We start from the raw sequence: 18,146 nt of genomic DNA on the forward strand, positions 1-18,146 counted from the left end.
TACATTCTTTTTCACTATCAAAGGATAGGGCCCAATATTAACCAGAGGAAAGCAAAAACAAGTAAATTATTCAGACCCTAAGTAGTAAGTAGAATATCACTCTTCCACAGAAACAGGAGTAGGATCTAGTGGGATTACAATGAATCAAGTCATTGCAGAGCTACAGCAGAGAAGTATTCACTTAATCATAGACGTGTTAGCATATCCAAGCTCAGGAAGACAAGATTACTTGCCCAAGGTTAAAGAAGCAAGTGACAAGTCCTCCAACTTTGGATCTTGTGGTCTCTCAATTTTACAGAGGAAAGGCTCTTCCTAATCCAGACCCCAAAGTTATCTCTCACAATTTGGGTTTCAGGCCTTTTGCTATATCACCTCACTTCTGGGACCCTAAAAAATCCATCCCCTGAAACCTGCTGCCTCTCTACACATCCTTTCATTTGTTCACTTGATACTTATTACTCTTGCTAACTAAACCTGTCCACCTAGGCTTCTGTTGACAAAACTGTTTCTGTTGTCTATTCGTACAGATGCCTTGAGATGCTCAGGTGGATGGGGTTTACAGAAGCATGGTCCAAGTGCCAGCAATGGGCTAACAAATGAACTTATTGCCCAAGGTTTGCTGTCTTATAGCTACAATTCATGAATCTTGTGCAGGCATGGCTAAGTCTGTACTGACACATCATTTCAGGGAATTTCTAGTTCAAACAGTTGGCGTCTTCGGCATCTTTCATTAACCATTTCCAGCTTTCCCCAGAGATATAGCAATCAGATCTTGGTCTTGGAGCATAATTAAATGAAAACATTGCTAACCTGTCACAACAAGGCTGCCTAGCCTGCCTGGATAAAAGAAAATGTTTTGCTGCTTTTATAGCCTTACAGAAACTTGCCCAATGAAGCAACATCTTCTTTTTCTTTTTGGTTTTAAAGGTGGTAGAATATCAGATCTCCTTTCTTCCTTTCTCAGGGTGAAAATAACCATAATAATACTACTTGATATTTGTACAGTAATTTTCTCCAAGGAGAGCCAAGCATACTACACTGACATTATCCAGCTAATACTTGTTATCCTTGAAGTATGATTAATAGGAGGTATAGCCCACTTCTAAAAAACTTGACTCTTCCTTCTCTTTAACTCTCCCATAACCAATCAATTGTGATTTTCCATCAATTCTGCCTCTATCATGCATCTCAGATCAGTCTCCTCTCATTACTTACATAGTTTATCTCATCATCTCTACATAGTGCAGTGGATAAAATGCTGCACCTGGAGTCAGAAAGACCTGAGTTCTAAATCTAGTCTCAGACACTTACTAGCTGTGCGATCCTTGGCAAATTACTTAATCTCATACAGCCTCACTGTCCTCGTCTGTAAAATGGGGATAATAATAGCAGCTACATCACAGGATTTTGTGAGAAGAAAAATAGATAATATTTGTAAAGCACTTTGTAAACTTCAAAATATGTATAAATGCTATTATTATTATTACTTTAATTTAGTTTCAATTAATAATTATTTATTTTCTTTCCTTCTCTTCCAATTTGGAAGAAAATGGGAAACAAAATGCTAGTAACTAATAAACATAGACAAGGAAAACAAACTCCTGCATTGGTCATGTTCAAAAATGTATATCTTATTCTGCATATTTATTTATTCTATCATCTATCTGTCAGGTGATGGGCACCATTCTTCTTCTTTAAGTCCTTTGGAATCATGTCTAGTCACTGCATTGACTAAAATTCTTACGTTATTCAAAGTTATTCATTTTTTCAATGCTGTTGTTATAGAATACGTTGTTCACCCGGTTCTAAAACTCTCTTACCTGATAACCCAGCTACCAGCCTCATGAACACACCCTTTCCATGGTTGCCAAAATAAGCCTCTTGAGTTGGCCAGACCATACCACTCCCCTGTTCCCCTTTCCTCCACTGTTCTAAAAAAAAAAAATTTACTGGTCTTCTATTGCCTCTATAATACAAGACAATTCTCATCCCCTAGCCCTTGAAGTCCTCCACCATCAGTTTCTATACTACCTTTCGAATCTTATTTCACTTTCCATCCCTTTTATACTCTTTCTGTTCATGCCAAACTAGACTGCTTAATTTTCTCTGATTTCAACATTCCATTTTCCTCTTCTGCATGTTCATCCATGAAGGCTGCCTCATAGCCCTCATTTACAGCTTCAGAATCCTTATGCTACTTCAAGCCTCAGCTCTGTGAGAACTACTCCAACATTTCAGATGTTTTAGCTTTAAGTCTGGTATGTGCTCTTCATATATCAAATATTGCTAGGGCTCTTTACTTGATCATCCTATTGGCACCCTTCCTAAGTGTTCTACATTAGACTTATCTGCATTCCTGTTGTGGCCCCCTATACAATCTACATTCATTTCAGCCTTTGTGTGCCCAGGACCTACCACAGCAAGTACTTACACAAAATAGGCATTTAGTAAATGTTTATTGAATATCATTAAAATTAGAAGGGATAATTATTTGTATTACACATCACATTACAAAAAGTATTCATTTAAGGGGTCCTGGAAAGAGGGAAGTCCCTTGGAACACTGAATATATGACTCAATCTGTAGTCATGTAGTCCTCCTCTCAGTAAAACAAAGTAAACTGACTTTCTTATTTTGAAAAGAATGCTAAAGAGGCATTGAAAGTAGTGTAAATTTTAGTTTTCTACTCAATCCACTCTCAGGAAATATCAAAACGTGGAAGGTGATACAAATCTCAGAGACATATTTTTAATTTGGATGGAGGGGGGATGGTCAAGTCAAGGCTGATACAGTTACCTGGAAAATGAAGTTGATTTTGCAGAAACCTAGCAGAATGAAATTTCCCTATATTTCATTTTAGTCACATGACTTGAGGAAACTCTCTATTTTAATCGACTCTCCCCTAGACAATTCAGAAATCACTTTGTATTTCTTTAAACAAATGACTTCTAAAGTATAAAGAAAATAATACATTGTTAAGGAATACATACTACTTTCAAAACAAGAAAACTGCTATTTTCCATGTGCTCCTAGATATCTAATTAAATTTATGTGCATTTCCCAAAATATTTTGACAACAAAAATAAAAATTACTACCACAAATATCATTGAAAATGGCACATTAATTTTAAAAAATCAAAATTTCTCATATTTCTATTAGCAATGTTTGATACATAAGCCACTTAAATGCTTGTTGATTGACTGTGTCTAAAACCTTTTTGATGTTGCAAAAAATGTTACTTTAGAATAACCTCTACCAGGCTTTGGAAAACTTTTCATTCTCCAATAGTGTAACTGTAATGTTTGGTTGGTTTGGTTTTGGATGGATTCTTTGGTCTCCTCTTGGAAAAGCATCAAAAGGCTTAAGAGAGAAGTTAAATTGAGGGATGATTAAAAAGGTACCTTTTCTGGTGGTACCTTCCCTAATACTATCCTTGGTAGACTACTGGTAAGGAGGAATGTTAATTTCTCTTTGAAATTGAATGATTTTAAGGGAACTTCAGAAATGGCACAGATACAAATACCACAGCAACAACAGAGGCCCATATATATTATATTCTGTAAGAATTATTTTACAAATTTGGAATTATGCAGAAAGTATGTATAAGTGGGGCAGGGGAATTAACTTTGCAAAGTACACTAACCAAAGAGACTAGGAAATCCTTACAGTACTGCTGAAAACAAAAGTTTTTTTCTTTGCAAAAGAAAAAGATTGATATTAGTGCTCCTTGGGCTAGTATAAACTTTTAAGACATGTTCATTTGAACATTTTTGAAGATATTTGTTTTAAGTTCAAAAATTTCAATGGGGGTATGGTGGAGGGAGGAAGCATCTGCCTCGAAAGGGCATGCAAAAGTAGAAAAGTTAGTCAAGAACCTGAGTAACATACTCTGTGCATGTTAGCTCCTGTGTCCACTAATATTGACCCATTGTTGCAGGTCTGAAAATATCTACTACCCAAGAGAGCCTATTAATGACATCTCAATAATTCAATCTCCTGTATCTCTTTAGTATTGTTGCCATTTCTTTTATCTGTTGATCATGCCCAGGTACTGGTTAGGATTCAGTGTGGTAATATCTGAGGTCACTGGACATTCAAGTATGGAAGAAGATAACAAAGAAGAGTAACTTTCAAAAGCATTTGGCCACCGAACACACCTTAGACATTTCTGTATTTGTATTTTTGCTCGTGCTTGCCCCTTACCTGGGATACTTTCCTTGTTCTCTCTGTTTCTCTGAATGTCTCAAAGTTCAGTTGAAGTCACATGCTATTAATGAAAACTCCTTGATCACCCCAGCCTACAGTAGTTTTTCCCTCCTCCGAATGGAAGCAGCATGTATGGCCTGGTGTTCTTCAGTTGGCATTTATCACATCTTCTCATATACACATATACACATACACACATATGTACACATATAGGATGCATATTTACTATATATATATACATATGACAGATATATTTGTAGTGCATACACTATATATGTATATATGTGTGTGTATACATGTGTATATGTGTGCATATGTGTGTATATATATGTATATATATATGTATGTGTGTGTATATAAATATATATATATATGTATATGCATACACATTTTATTTCTTCCACTAGGTTCTAAGCTCCAGAAGGGTGGAGGCAGGGTCTTATATTCCCTTATATTACTTTTCACTAACACTACCAAGTGTTGTGGATATACAATGATGTGTGTGTGTGTGTGTGTGTGTATGTGTGTTTAATGCTCATTCTGTGTAAAAAGAGTTAGAAAAAGTTAGTGAGATTCCAGAATATTCTGGTTGGGAGACTTGTGCCATTGGGAGACTTGTGCTATGTTTATTGGTAGTAACTGGCAACTGCTTAAAAAGGAAGGCTTGAAAACCAGTGGTAGAAATATTCTAACTATTCACACCTGAGAAGAATGCATGGCGTTAGCATGAAGGAGACTGCTTTAAAGTGGCCTTCCAAGAACTGTATATACAACTAAAACTTTTGTAATTTTGTAAAAAGGCACCTTGCTGTGACAGTTTACAGGGAAAGCTACAGAAAAGACCTCAGTGCCACTTGAGTGAGAGACGGGAGATATGGAAAGTGAGGGAATTAATCTAGTGATGGGTTTTGTGTCATGTTTGCATGCATGCCACAGGTGCTCATCAACCATGTATGTGTTAAATGCAAGTTGATCTACATGTTTGAACAAAAGGTGAAAAGGTTTAATGCTTGATTTCCTATGTTCAAACTTATTGGGAGAAAAAAGAAATGCCTAAATAGGATAAAAGAAAGATCCATGAAGGAAGGCAAAAAGAAAGAGTCTAACAGAGCAAAGAATCAAAACCAATGTCTAGGACCCCTGTCACCTCAAACATAGGAGAATTGAAGATGACCATGATGGTATCTCATTCTACCAGCATCACCACACTGATAGGCTAGTAACATTATCCACTTACCAGTTCGTCTACATTTGCTATTTGGGTGTGTGTGTGTGTGTGTGTGTGTGTGTGTGTGTGTGTGTGTTGGGCTGTGGGGGGCAGGCTTCTAAGTTGCATGGGGCTCAGGTAGGAGGGGCAGAAAATAACTTGGGCTTCTTTAGAAAAGTCTCATTGGCAAGCAGGGGAATTAACATCTGAGCAAGGTGGGTTCACAGTGTGAAAAGGGCAGAAACTGATATTTTAAGCCATATTTTCCAAAGTTTCAATTATCCTAAGACTTAATTTTAAACCTTCTAAAAGTTTTCCCAGTCCTTCTTAAATTGTGGAGGTCAGAATGGGATATATTATGTTTTTGATAGCCATCTCTCAGCTGCATCAGGGACAGTGTCCACTTAATTAGCTTTGTAAAGTCCCTGATTGCTATCACCCAGTGCTAATGAATGTTTTTGGACTCCACTGATAGTAAGGATGAAATTGTGATGGTATACCTCACAGTTCCCATATATTTTAGTTTGATTATTTTGTCTTAGACTTTGCATTGAATTTAACATTATTATTTTATTCTATATGGATTCCGCCTGAAGTCAGATTAAAAAAATGTGTGGGATGCTCGTTTTTTTTCTGGAGTGTTTTGTTTTTAATTAATTCAACTAACCATATTCCACAGGGAATATCTAGGTATAGTAAATTGTCGCTTTGAGCATCACTAAGAAAAACAGGTTTGACTTAGCCCATTAAAACTCCCAGAAATATTGCTTCTCAAAATCTAACCTGAAACGTTCAATTCTTACTTTATTCTTCAAAGGGATATAATATTTTTCTTTAATTCAAGTTATAAATCCAAGGTTACTAAGATTAAGTATTTGGTATGTCTCTCTAGGTTCAGCTAAGCTGCTCTAATGATGTGAATTTAATAAATACAGTCGTGATGGAATCTATTATCCAGAGACACATTATATAATACGAGTTTTTGACCCCATAATACCAGTTCTTGGTTAGCAGTATTACTGGGAATTACTATTGTATTTCTGTAGGTCTCTAAGTTTAATTTCTTTCCTCAACTCTGCATATTAAGTAAGTATAGTGATTACCAGTCTGCTTATATAACACCTTTGGGATATTGGCAGGTAATTATGATTAAGCATAAATTAAATATTTAAAACCGTGCTAGGAATTCTATGCTTCAGGCAAGCAGTACACCTACTATTCCCTTAAAAAAAGTAAGGTCTAACATGTATTCTACAAATGGAAACAAAAATTTTAGAAGGGGAAGAGATGAGAGATCATTTAGTTCAACAGATAAGGATCCTACCCAATTTAACAAGCATTTATTAAGCACCTACTATGTGTAAGACTGTGTTAGGATTTGGGAATACATAAACAAAAGGAATACTCATACGTCGAAGTATAGAAGACAACTTGATATCTTATGTCCTTGTTCTTTATTTTGGAATTTGTTTAGGAGTGTACTTACTACTTTGTTCAGTTTTTATAGTACTGACCTTCTGCATTGTAAATTCCCTGTGCCCCAACAGTCTATTCTATTTTCTTTTCTTCCTCTTTCTGTCTTTCTCTTTTCCTTTCTCCCCTCCTTCCTCTCCTTCCCTCTCTCCCTCCCTCTCTCTAATTTTTCTTTTTATTCCACCATTCACTCATTAGTTTTCTTATGAGCACTCTTCCCCACTGCTTGTGAATTTCCTGTGCTAGAAGCTCTCATCACCTAATATTTGATAATATCACTACACTACAGAATACCATGTATAAACACTCTGATATATGTAGTCCACAAAGTGAACATGAATCCTTCACAAAAATATTATTCTTCCTAGTTGAAATTATGGGTATATTTTTAGCATCTGGCAGCTAGTGAAAAGAGTACTGGACTTGGAGTCAGGAGAGACCTGGTTCAAATCCTGTCCCTCCCCCTTATTAGTTCTATAGCAAAAGACTAATTACTTTAACTTTCTGAGTGTCAGTTTCTTCATTTGTAAAATGAGGACTATAGTACCTATTTTACATGGCTGTTGTGAGGAACAAATAAGGTAATAAATGCCCAGTTCCTTATGAAACTTAAAATTGTATAGAAAAATGACATATTATATTTTCCTAAGTAAACAAATATGTATACTATCTGTGATTGACTTGTATGCAAGAGTACCAGCTATTAGATGGATAGGAACTCATAAGATATTGGAGTAAGTAAACACATTTTAGGGCATCATTCTTCAAATATATATACATATGTATAAATATACACACATGCATGCATACACACATATATGTGTATATATGTACATGTGTGTGTGTATACACACTCACACACTTCTGTTTTAATGCAGAATTCAATCTTATGGGAAAATAGTGACATGTAGCAACTCCCTGTTGCCATTAAAATTTCTCCAGACTCCAGGCTCCAAACTCTATTTCCAGACTTACTGAACACTACTTTCCTTTACTCACATTATGTTCCTGATACACTAGCATGTTTACTATTCCCTATATACAATATTTCAGCTCCTTTGTCCAGGATGACCCCCATGCCTGGAATGCACTCACTCCCTCTTCAACTCTATTGTATAAAATCTCTAACTTTCTTCATTCAAAGCTCAGCTCGTGAGCCAGCTCCCATAGAACTCTATCGTGTAGTTCATGGTGCTCCACCCTAGGCAAATTACTTTTTTAAATTTAGTATCATAGGTGCTTGTTGCCCTTCTACAATAGAGAACAGTGCTGATTTCATTTTTGTCTTTCTATCCTCAACACCTAGCAGAATGCGTGGAATACAGTGAATATAGTAGTTAATAAATGCTTGTTGAATGAAAGTATTTCTTTTTTTTTCACCCATGAAGTCCTATCTATATGTGAAATGAAGGCAATTTTCTTTCCCCTGGGACATTGAATCTATTTTCATCCTAAAATAGGCAGGACAGAGAAATGTGATAATACATGAGAGAAAAACATGGCTGTCCTTCCTGTGGTCTCCTTGGTCTTCAAATTCAAGGCTACTCAGAATAATCATGCACTCCTCTTAGGAGAAATGAATAGGGAAATATATAATTGCATTCTACTTGCAAATGATTAAATTGAATACTTAAATGAAAATAATACCAGTGACATCTGGAGCATAGCCATGGCTCAAATATAGTACCAACCTTAATGCCACAGCCTTGTTAAGCCACTGTCTTATGCTGTTTAAAATGTACTCTATTTCAATCAAAGTCCATCCAAAAAGGAATATTTTCCATTAAAAATTAAGATGTAAATAAAAGCAGGTCTTCTCTACCCCCAATCCTAACCCCAGTCACAAATGACTTCCTTTGCTTGACCAAGATTTAGGGCCAAAAGGGGTTAAGAAAATTGGAAACACAAGAAAAGTTGTTTACTAGAAAAGATGCATTTCTGTTCTTTTAACGCCAAGACTTTGCATAGAGCAAATAAATGAAGCAGGCACCTGCTGGTCTTGCTTCCTCATCTGCATCTCAGGAGTGTTTAAAAATAAACAATTATATTAGAATTCATCCATAACCCAGCAACACTGACGTTCCCGTCAGAGTTTGAGAAGCTTTCCGATCAGGAGAGAATTAATCTCAGTATTACCTGCATGCACTAGTGGCATATGATTTATTATGGGTCATTCGCTGGTAATTTCTTCTACTGGAATCACATCACACCTAACATGAATAATATTTTATTCAATAATGCAGGTGCTACTTTATAACAAAGACATTAACATTTTTTGAAAAACATTATTTCATATCAATTGATGATTCTGTAACTCCTTTTCCTTTTCTAATGGAGTTTATGGATGAGAAATTAAAACTGAAATATGATTCTTTGATTCCTCTCTCAGGCAGATTGCCTTTTCAACTGCAATTTTCTTAAGATGCAGACTACAGAAATTTACATAGAGGACGTAGTTCTGGAAGGTTACTGAATAATAAACATAGTCCAGTTGGTACTCATAGCTAACAGATGATGAGAAACAAGCATCAAATGTGGTACCTTAACATTTTTTATAAAATGAATAGATATTTCAAAGACATCTTCCCCTTGATTACTATCCAAAATCAGCATCTACAAAGTGGTTTGGGAGTAAATGGTTGGGAAGCAATGGAAGCAGAAGGCTAGCTCAGCATGCAAGCAATCAGAAAGAGGCGGAATGAGGGGGTGGTAGGAGAAGCACAACATTTTTTCACCCAGAGATGTACAGCAGAAATTTTAACTGACAGGAAGCTCAAAGATCATCTCTTCTAATGCCTTCATTTGTAGATGAGAAAACTGAGGCATGGAAATGTTAAATGACTTGCCTAGGGTCACACAGATAATAATTTGCAGATCCAGGATTCAAACTCCCACCCTCAGACCTCAAAATACAACACTCAACATTCAATTTCTTCAGGTGTTAATCCTCTAGGCTTAGGGTTCTAAACTTTTTTGTGTGTTAGTCAAGAAGAGTGTATTAAATGCCTACTACATGCCACGTACTGTCCGAAGTGATGGGGATACAAATAAAGGGAAAAAAAACATTCTTCACTCTCAAGATTTTAGTTTACGTGGAGCTCACATAGACTCCATTAGCTATCTAACATATTGATATAGACTATGAATTTCTTCTCAGAGTAATGTTTTCAAATGCATAAAATAAATACATAGGATTACAAAAAAAAACATTGGTGAAAGTGTGTATTTACTTTAGACATTTTTTCCCATTCAAGTTCACAGATCCTCCAAAATCTATCCACAGACTACTTATGGTTTGGGGGACCCAGGTTAAGAATCTCTACTCTAGATAAGGAACCCCATGTTACCTACACTAGCACTGTGGCATAGAGTATTTTCTAATAGATACACTACATACAAAGACTTTGTGAGTAAGAAGCAAGCAGCCCTTAAGTGTTCAGAAGAAGGTTACAGCAATAGGTCAACCTGGGAAGCTATAGTCTCAATGAGAATTAAGATGGAAAGCAAGACAAAGTAGCCCCTTTCTGGACAGAAAGATCAACATAGAAAACCATAGTCTCAATAAGATGGGAGAACAGCCCTATAAACTGACCGCTTTTAAATAGCCAAATAAAAAATTAAAAGTGAGAAGACAAAGAGAGGCTGCATTTCTAACTACATCTTCTTTTGGAAAATGCATGATAAGCTCCTACGGTCATTCGATCTTTGAATGCTTTGGTGTCATACTTTCCTTTCACCCCACATACTATCCATTTTATGATCCCAGAGAAGGAAAACCCAGAACTGCCTCAATGTACTCCTACAGTCTGATTTCTCCCTGTTCTGTTGCTTGTTTACTACATAGTTTCCTGGGAACTAAATTCTCTTCCATTGACACAATATTACAAAAAAAAAGTGGTACCTGGATCAGATCTCAGATTTATTCTGAGCCACAGACAAACCTTTCAGAACATCAACTTTGCATATAATCTTCCAAAAAAATTCTTGGAATCACAGAAATTCAAAATTTTTACACTGACTTAATTGAAGTTAAGCTTTTATCAAGGCTGTTGAAGCTCACAGTTGCTTCCTGAGAAATAACCCTCCTCACTTTTTGACAAATGCATCACTACACTTCTAAATGAAAACACTACCATCACACTAAAACATCACGGCTAATAGGGAAGTCCCTTCCAGAGAGCTAACATTTCTTAATCATTTGAAGATGCTTGGGATGGCAGTATAAAGAAATCTCAAACAATCTTGTGAACATATTCCTCTTGCCAAAAATAAATACAATATTTACAATCAATAAAACAGTTAGCAATTATTAAGTGCCTACTATGGGCCAAACAGCATCCTAGATAGAAAATATATGTGGATATAAGTACAAAGAATGAAACAATCTCTGTTACAGTCTAATGGAGTAAACATAAAATACATATGTAAGTAGATGCAGAACAGAAAGAAAATACATAAATATGGAGTAATGGAAAATTGAATTAGTATCTCAGGGGATCAGAAAAAGCTTCATGTAGAAGATGGTACTTGAAGTTTGTCTTGAAGGAAGAAAAGGATTTTAAGAGGTAGAGGTGAGGAGGGGGTGCATTCTAGACAGAGGGGAAAGCCTTTTTCTACAGGAGAAGTGAAATAGCATAGAAAAAGAAGATAGAATATTATGATTAAAGAAAAGAGAGAAGACTAGTTTGGGTGGCTTGTAAAGTGCATGAGGAGAACATATAAGAAGGCTAGAAAGTGGCCAGAACATGAAGGGCTTTAAATGTTAAATCAAGATACATTTTAGCATAGAAGAACCAGTTGAATCAGTTAAGTAGAAAAATGACATGGCCAGAATTTCACCCAATAAAAATCACTTTAGCAGCACAAGGTAGATTGGAGTGGGGAGAGATTGACTTGAGGCAGGGAGAAAAGTTAGAAGGACAAATAACTTGAAGAGAAGAAGCTATGAAGGTTAGAGCTATGCTGATAGCTACATGAATAGAGATAGGGGTCAGATCTGAGAGATGCTGTGGAACTAGAAATGATAAGATTTGACAATTGATTGGATATGTGGGTGAATATTTGTTGTTATTGTTGTTTGTACTTCATTCTCAAAGAGGACTATGACATCAGGAAGATGATGCCATGACTTGCAAATGAATTGGATTTAAGTGAGGGAGGGCTGTGCAAAGTTACCAGCCTCACTTTCTCCTCCAGAGCCACCTGGGTCCAGTGGCCAGATATAGATCAGGATGACTGGAGATGGCCCCCATTTGGGTGAATAGGAGAAAGAAACAAGAATCAAGGATACCAATATGTAACAAACCTGGGAAACTGAAAGAATGGTAACAAATTTTAACAAAAAGAAGAAAGTATGAAAAAAGAGTGTTGGTTTTGGAAGAATGACAATGAATTGTTTTGGACATTTTGAGTTTGAGACACATTTAAGATATCTGGTTTGAAATGTCCAATAGGCAACTGAGGATGAGGAACCTATCAATCAAGGGACAATATTGCTGAATATCTGATTTTGGGAGGTGTCTGTGTAGAGATGATAATTAAACTGATGGGAGCTTATGAGGTCAATAAGTGAGAGGATTTAGTGAGAATAGAGAAGAGGGCCTCAAAAGAACTTTGGAAAAAACCCGACAGAAGGTTAAATCACTGAAATAGTGCTAACTTTTTAGCTGCAGATCTGTTAGTAGCTCTTCTTCATGTGCAAGATCTATTTAATAGATTTACCTTTGACCTCTAAAATTTTGCCTTCTATCTTCTCTTAATAAATGGCTGAAGAATATTAGTGACAAGAGAGAGACATTTCACTAGAATAAGCACATAGCATGTACGCAGAAGATCACAGGGAAAGAAAAGAGACTGAAGGCCAGGAGTATAATTAGGAAGTTGTTAAAATTGTAAAGGCAAGAGGTGATGACAACCTGAAATAGTGTGGGTAGCCAGGTGGATGAATAGAAAGGGACCAAAGGAAGAGATTTTGTGGTGGTAGAAGCAACAAGATTTCCCAATGATAGAAGGAGCATAAGGGAGAGAACACAATCAAGGAACCAACATCTGCAAGCTGAGTCTTGAAGGAAGCCAGGTATACTAAAAGGCAGAAGTGAGGAGGGTGAGCATTCCAGGAATGGACAAAGGCTTGTACAAAGGCACAGAGTTGGAAGTAGAGAACCATTTTTGAGGAACAGCAAGTAGTCCAGTATGGCTGGATCAAAAAAATTCCACAAGGAGTGGAACAGTGATTGAAGGACCTGGTCAAAATGACTGACTTAAAAACAAAAACTTAAAACTATCCTTTTGTACTGGATGCTCCATTAGCTGAATCTCCTATATCTTTTCTTCCAATACACTGTTTTGTTTCAGTAATACTGGTAATTAATATAGAAAAAATTCTATCCCTGTACCTTTCCCTTTCTTCAACCAGGATTTGATTTGGAGGCTTATCATGGTTTCCAGACTTTCATTCAGTTTCTGTAACATGCTTTAACATCATTGTAAAATACTGGTTATTTCTTGAGCATCATATGTCAGAACTGAAAATCTACCATCTTTCATACCACCACAAACATTGTCGATTAACCTGCTGATAACAGTCAAAAGTATAGCTCAAAGTAGTCTTACAAAAAAGGTTGTTTATTAGAGGAAGCAATTCTCCCTTTGTTCCGTAATCTTGACATACATTTACTGAACACTTACTGTGTGTACAGCCTTGTATTTTAACCTAATGGGGGATACACAACTAAAATAAGATGAAATGAAAAAGAATAACATATATGAATGTACTCTGAAACATATAAAAAGTCATGCAATTGTAAAGTGGTGATATTATAATTATAATCATTGCTGCCGCTATTACTACTTCTACTACTACAAATAAAAAACAAACCCTTGAAGGCATTAAAATACAATGGTGAAAATGAGTCAGACATACTTGAAATAACTAGAAAATAATTAAAAGACAATATACTTGACAAAATAGTAGTTGGTTTCATACAGATTATCTGCATGAACACTAGGGGATACAAAATATAGGGAAAAAAAATCAGTATAATGCTATTCAAGCAAGGCTTCTTTGAGAAGAGGCATCATAAAGAAGACCCTGAAGCAAAGTCTAATATTTCAACAAGGAGAAGAGAGATTTGATTATTTTACTACAAAACTAGTTTTCTTTGGAATAGTGTATTCCTCAAAACAATACAAATTAAACAAAAAAAGACTATGTAGTTAATAAGGTCCATCCCAAACTTCTTATTTATACGGCCATACCACTTCTCTTCAAGGGTGCTTTTTCTGCCCACTAAGATGATTGGTCAAAAACTTTCTGGTCCGGGGACAGCTAGGTGGCGCAGTGGGGACAGTTACATGGCAGAGTAGATAGAGCACTGGTCCTGAAATCAGGAGGACCCGAGTTCAAATTTGGCCTCAGGCCAAACACTTGACACCTATTAGCTGTGTGACCTTGGGCAAGTCACTTAACCCCAATTGCCTTAAAAAAAAACCTTTCTGGTTCTCTGCTTCTCAGCCTGTCTTTCCAAGTTTTATGTAACATAAGAGGGAGATACTATGAAGCTTAAAGACACTATAGCATAACAGAAACAGCACATTAAACTGGAGTCAGAAAATCTGGGTTAAAATCCTGTTTTTTTCTGGCTATTGGACTTAAGACAAATTATTTAACTTCCCTGAGCCTCACTTTTCTGTAATTTGTTACACTACTACTTACCTCAAAGGGCTCCTGTGAATATAATTAATAAACACACATATATAATTCATACACATATGTAAAAACTTGTATGTGTATATGTCTATATAGACATGCATTCATATGTATACACATACACATACATGCATATGTATGTGCATATAAACATATACAAAGCCTATTTAAATGCATGCATACAAATACACGCACACATATTACATGTATATACACACATGTGTAAATGGACATGTGCTCATATATGCGTATGCATACATATGTATATATATACAAACACTATGCTTGTGTGCATATATACACACACATATTAGATTGTAAACATTTTGTTATTATTGTTCTAAGAAGGAGGGGCATACTTTCTAGCACTCCATGACTTATGAAATCAATGAACGAACAAAAATGCATTGAAAAACATCTCTCCTCAACACTGTGTGAGATGCTGTGGATGATGAAGAGAAATAAAACATAGGGCTTCTTCCCTCAAGAAACTCACAGCCTAGTTAGAGAAACAAGACTAATGCAAAATAAACAAAAGCAAACAATTCAATATAGCACATGGTTAGCTATCAAGTGGTGGTGTAGCAATTATAAGAGCTGTAGGAAGGAGGTTTGAAAAGAGGGGAACCCAGGAAAGCTGGAATAATTAGAGAAAACTCCATGGAATACAAAGAAATTTTTATAAGAGTATAGAGTTAGTGTAGAATGGGAGCTTAGAGATCATTTAGACCAGCTAAATCACTTTACAAATGAAGAAACTGAGGGTCAGGGAGGTTAACTGATCAGCACAAGTAGTATATGGCAAGATTTGAACACAGGTCATCTGACTCCAAATCAAGGGCTCTTTGCATTGCTCCCTTAGCTAAATGTAGAGGAAGAAGGAAGCCACAATAAGATGATTGATGGAAGGCACTGCAGGGAAAGAAGACAACATGTCAAAGGCAGATGTTACATGGCTATAACAAAGGATAGAGATAGGCACTGACCCTCATCTTGTTCTTCTAGTTCACATTTCTATAACCACCATATGGTACTTGTCCAAATTTACTTCTGTGAATGAGAATGACTATATCTGGTAATGAAATAGGAAAAATAATAGCCTATTCTCAAGATAGATGCATAGGAGTATGCATGCGGGGAGAGGGGTAACTACAAAGACATTACACTTTAGTGGCAGCTTGTAAGCCACATAAAATTCTTATTATTTTATAGCCAAGCCATATTTTCTGATCCAAGCAAATACTGGGCAGTTATTTGCAAGACTTGGATCTGAATGCAAAAAATCAAATCCCTTGATCATAGGATAAAGACCATATAACTGATTTCCATCACAGGAAACATATGACACAGATTCTGAATGCAGTTCCAGATGGGAAGTTTCAGAAATGGCCTGAACAATGGTAACATCACTGAAAAAAGTGTTTTGGCTTCCCAAGTGGGGGACTTTGAAGGGGACATCACTCAACTGAACATGAAAATTCTTGTATGTATGTTAAATAATCAGTTACATTTCATTGTAAATGTAAATCATCAATACTTTATTACTATAGTGATAGCTGTCCTCGGAGGGCTGTTTGATTATCATGCAGTTGTCAAGAAATTAGGTCAAATTGCATGAATATTTTTTAAACTATCACAATGTTCCACTTCAAAGCTTAAAGGTTTAATTCTTTTTATAGAATTCAATTGTAGCAGAAGAAAAAGTTACCAAATGTATTTTGCTCAAATGGATTTGATCTAAGAATAAACTTTCACAGTTGCTTCAGTGAATTTCATAACACAAGGAAATCAATATGCTATGCCAAACTGCTTTGCAATAGTATTCACTACATGGATTTAAAAGCAACAAAACAAAAACAAAACTTTGTGTCAGTCCTTGACTCACTTTTCCATGTATTTAAGCATCTAAAAAATAACACTACAAATTTTTGGTAGAATCTGTATCAAAGCCAGGCACAATTATTTTGACATATTAAAGGTCAGTGTTCATATGCAAAGTAATCTTGATCTAGAAAACAGTCAGAGAGTCAATCAAAAAGTTATTACCCACAAAACGATCTTTTCAAAGTTTTATATAGTAGAAGGGGATTCTAAACCACTCACCCCTCTACCCCTTGCTTAAGTCAAAAAACACAGCATAGAGTTCTGATTTGTTTGTAAGCCAATTAAAACAAAGATTAAATATTTGAGCCAAGCTGCAGTATCAGATGATGACCTCTTTTCTTTTGGAACTGCGGTTGCTGCTTCAATGCTGAAGAAGTAGAAACAATTCAATTTGAGGCCTAGAGAAAACTTGAGGGTAGGAGCTGTGGATGGGAACAGCATCTTTTTCATTCCCCAATACAATAATGGTGTGAGGTTCTCTGGAAATGCAGAGGAACTGACAAGTACTTTCAGAGTCCAGCCTTTCCCACCTTCCCCCAGCCCCTACTTACTTCTGAATTGCTGAAATCAGCAAGAATATTCTTCTAAATAATTTATTGACATTTCTCCATAAATTAGATACTTAGAGGTGAGAGGGCTGTGAACCTTGCAGAGGCTGAGTGCTCACTACAGGGACTATAATCCATCAATCCAACCGACAGTTTTCCAAACCAACTTAAACTCTAGCAGGTTTACTGCTTGGAAAGAATTTCAAGAGCTCCAGAGAATGCAAGAGACATCTGAAATGCTCCTTGTAGCAGAGCACACAATAGAGGGAAATAAATCACTGGAAGTAAGATAGAAATCTATAATAATTTGAAACCAATGATTAAATTCAATCATGTATTCCTTGCTATTTCAAAAGGCAAACCTAGGAACATGCTGTTTCTCTCACCTAGAATAGCTCTCCTAACCCCATTTCTCTTTACCAATTCAAGGCCTAATTACTTCATGGCCCAGCTGAAAATTCAGCTCTAAGAAACTTCCACAGCCACACCTACTCCATGTGATACCCCTCCCCCAGGGCCCTTACATGAATATAATATTACCATATATTTATTAATATGTTCCTGGTTTTACCTACTTGATGCATTTTAAGTGATCCATAATTTTATCATGGTACAAAACTTATCAACAGAGAACAGAACCCCTCTTTTCCTTGGTAGACTGTTTCATGAGTTAGGATAGCCCACTTCCCAAAAGTCATCATGTGATATAAATTTTCTGATTATCTGACTCTCCAAACTTAGCTAGGCTTGTCCTTGACACAAAACCCATTACCAATGAACCACAGGTATTATACTCAAAACTTTTCCAACTTTGGAGGCCAACCAGAGCTTAAGCTGTGTTGCAAGGGTCTTTGGGACCCCAGTGTTCCCTCCACCCCATGCTTTGGCACTGGAAGAGTACTCTAACTGAGGCAGAGCAATGAGATCATAAAATTCATAGCTGAAATGGATCTTAGAGATTATCTAGTCCAGGGGTTCTTAACCTTTTTGTGTGTATGTGACGTAGACCCCTTTGGCAGTTTAGTCAAGCCTACAGACCACTACTCAGAATGCTTTTTTTTTTTTTTAGGTGAGGTAGTCAGGGTTAAGTGACTTGCCCAGGGTCACACAACTAGTAAG

The 18,146-nt window shown here is 36.3% G+C and overlaps 1 protein-coding gene and 1 long non-coding RNA gene across 4 annotated transcripts in view; one reads left to right on the plus strand and one right to left on the minus strand.

Annotated features, from left to right (window-relative positions):
- The window catches only part of DPP6 (dipeptidyl peptidase like 6), a 975,800-nt gene that overhangs the window by 598,770 nt on the left and 358,884 nt on the right, over nucleotides 1-18,146 (minus strand).
- LOC110223884 (uncharacterized) overlaps nucleotides 1-18,146 on the plus strand; it is a 42,545-nt gene that overhangs the window by 22,973 nt on the left and 1,426 nt on the right. For 2 of the 3 annotated variants that reach the window (XR_002328815.2, XR_002328814.2), the window contains exon 3: nucleotides 15,930-16,078. The exons of the other annotated variant lie outside the window; for it this stretch is intronic. This is a non-coding gene — a long non-coding RNA (uncharacterized LOC110223884). The remainder of the gene's footprint in view (nucleotides 1-15,929; nucleotides 16,079-18,146) is intronic. 3 annotated transcript variants of the gene reach the window in all.

The sequence above is a fragment of the Phascolarctos cinereus genome, unplaced genomic scaffold (genome assembly GCF_003287225.1).
Source record: "Phascolarctos cinereus isolate Bilbo 61053 unplaced genomic scaffold, phaCin_HiC Scaffold_1;HRSCAF=81, whole genome shotgun sequence".
NCBI classification, from domain to species: domain Eukaryota; kingdom Metazoa; phylum Chordata; class Mammalia; order Diprotodontia; family Phascolarctidae; genus Phascolarctos; species Phascolarctos cinereus.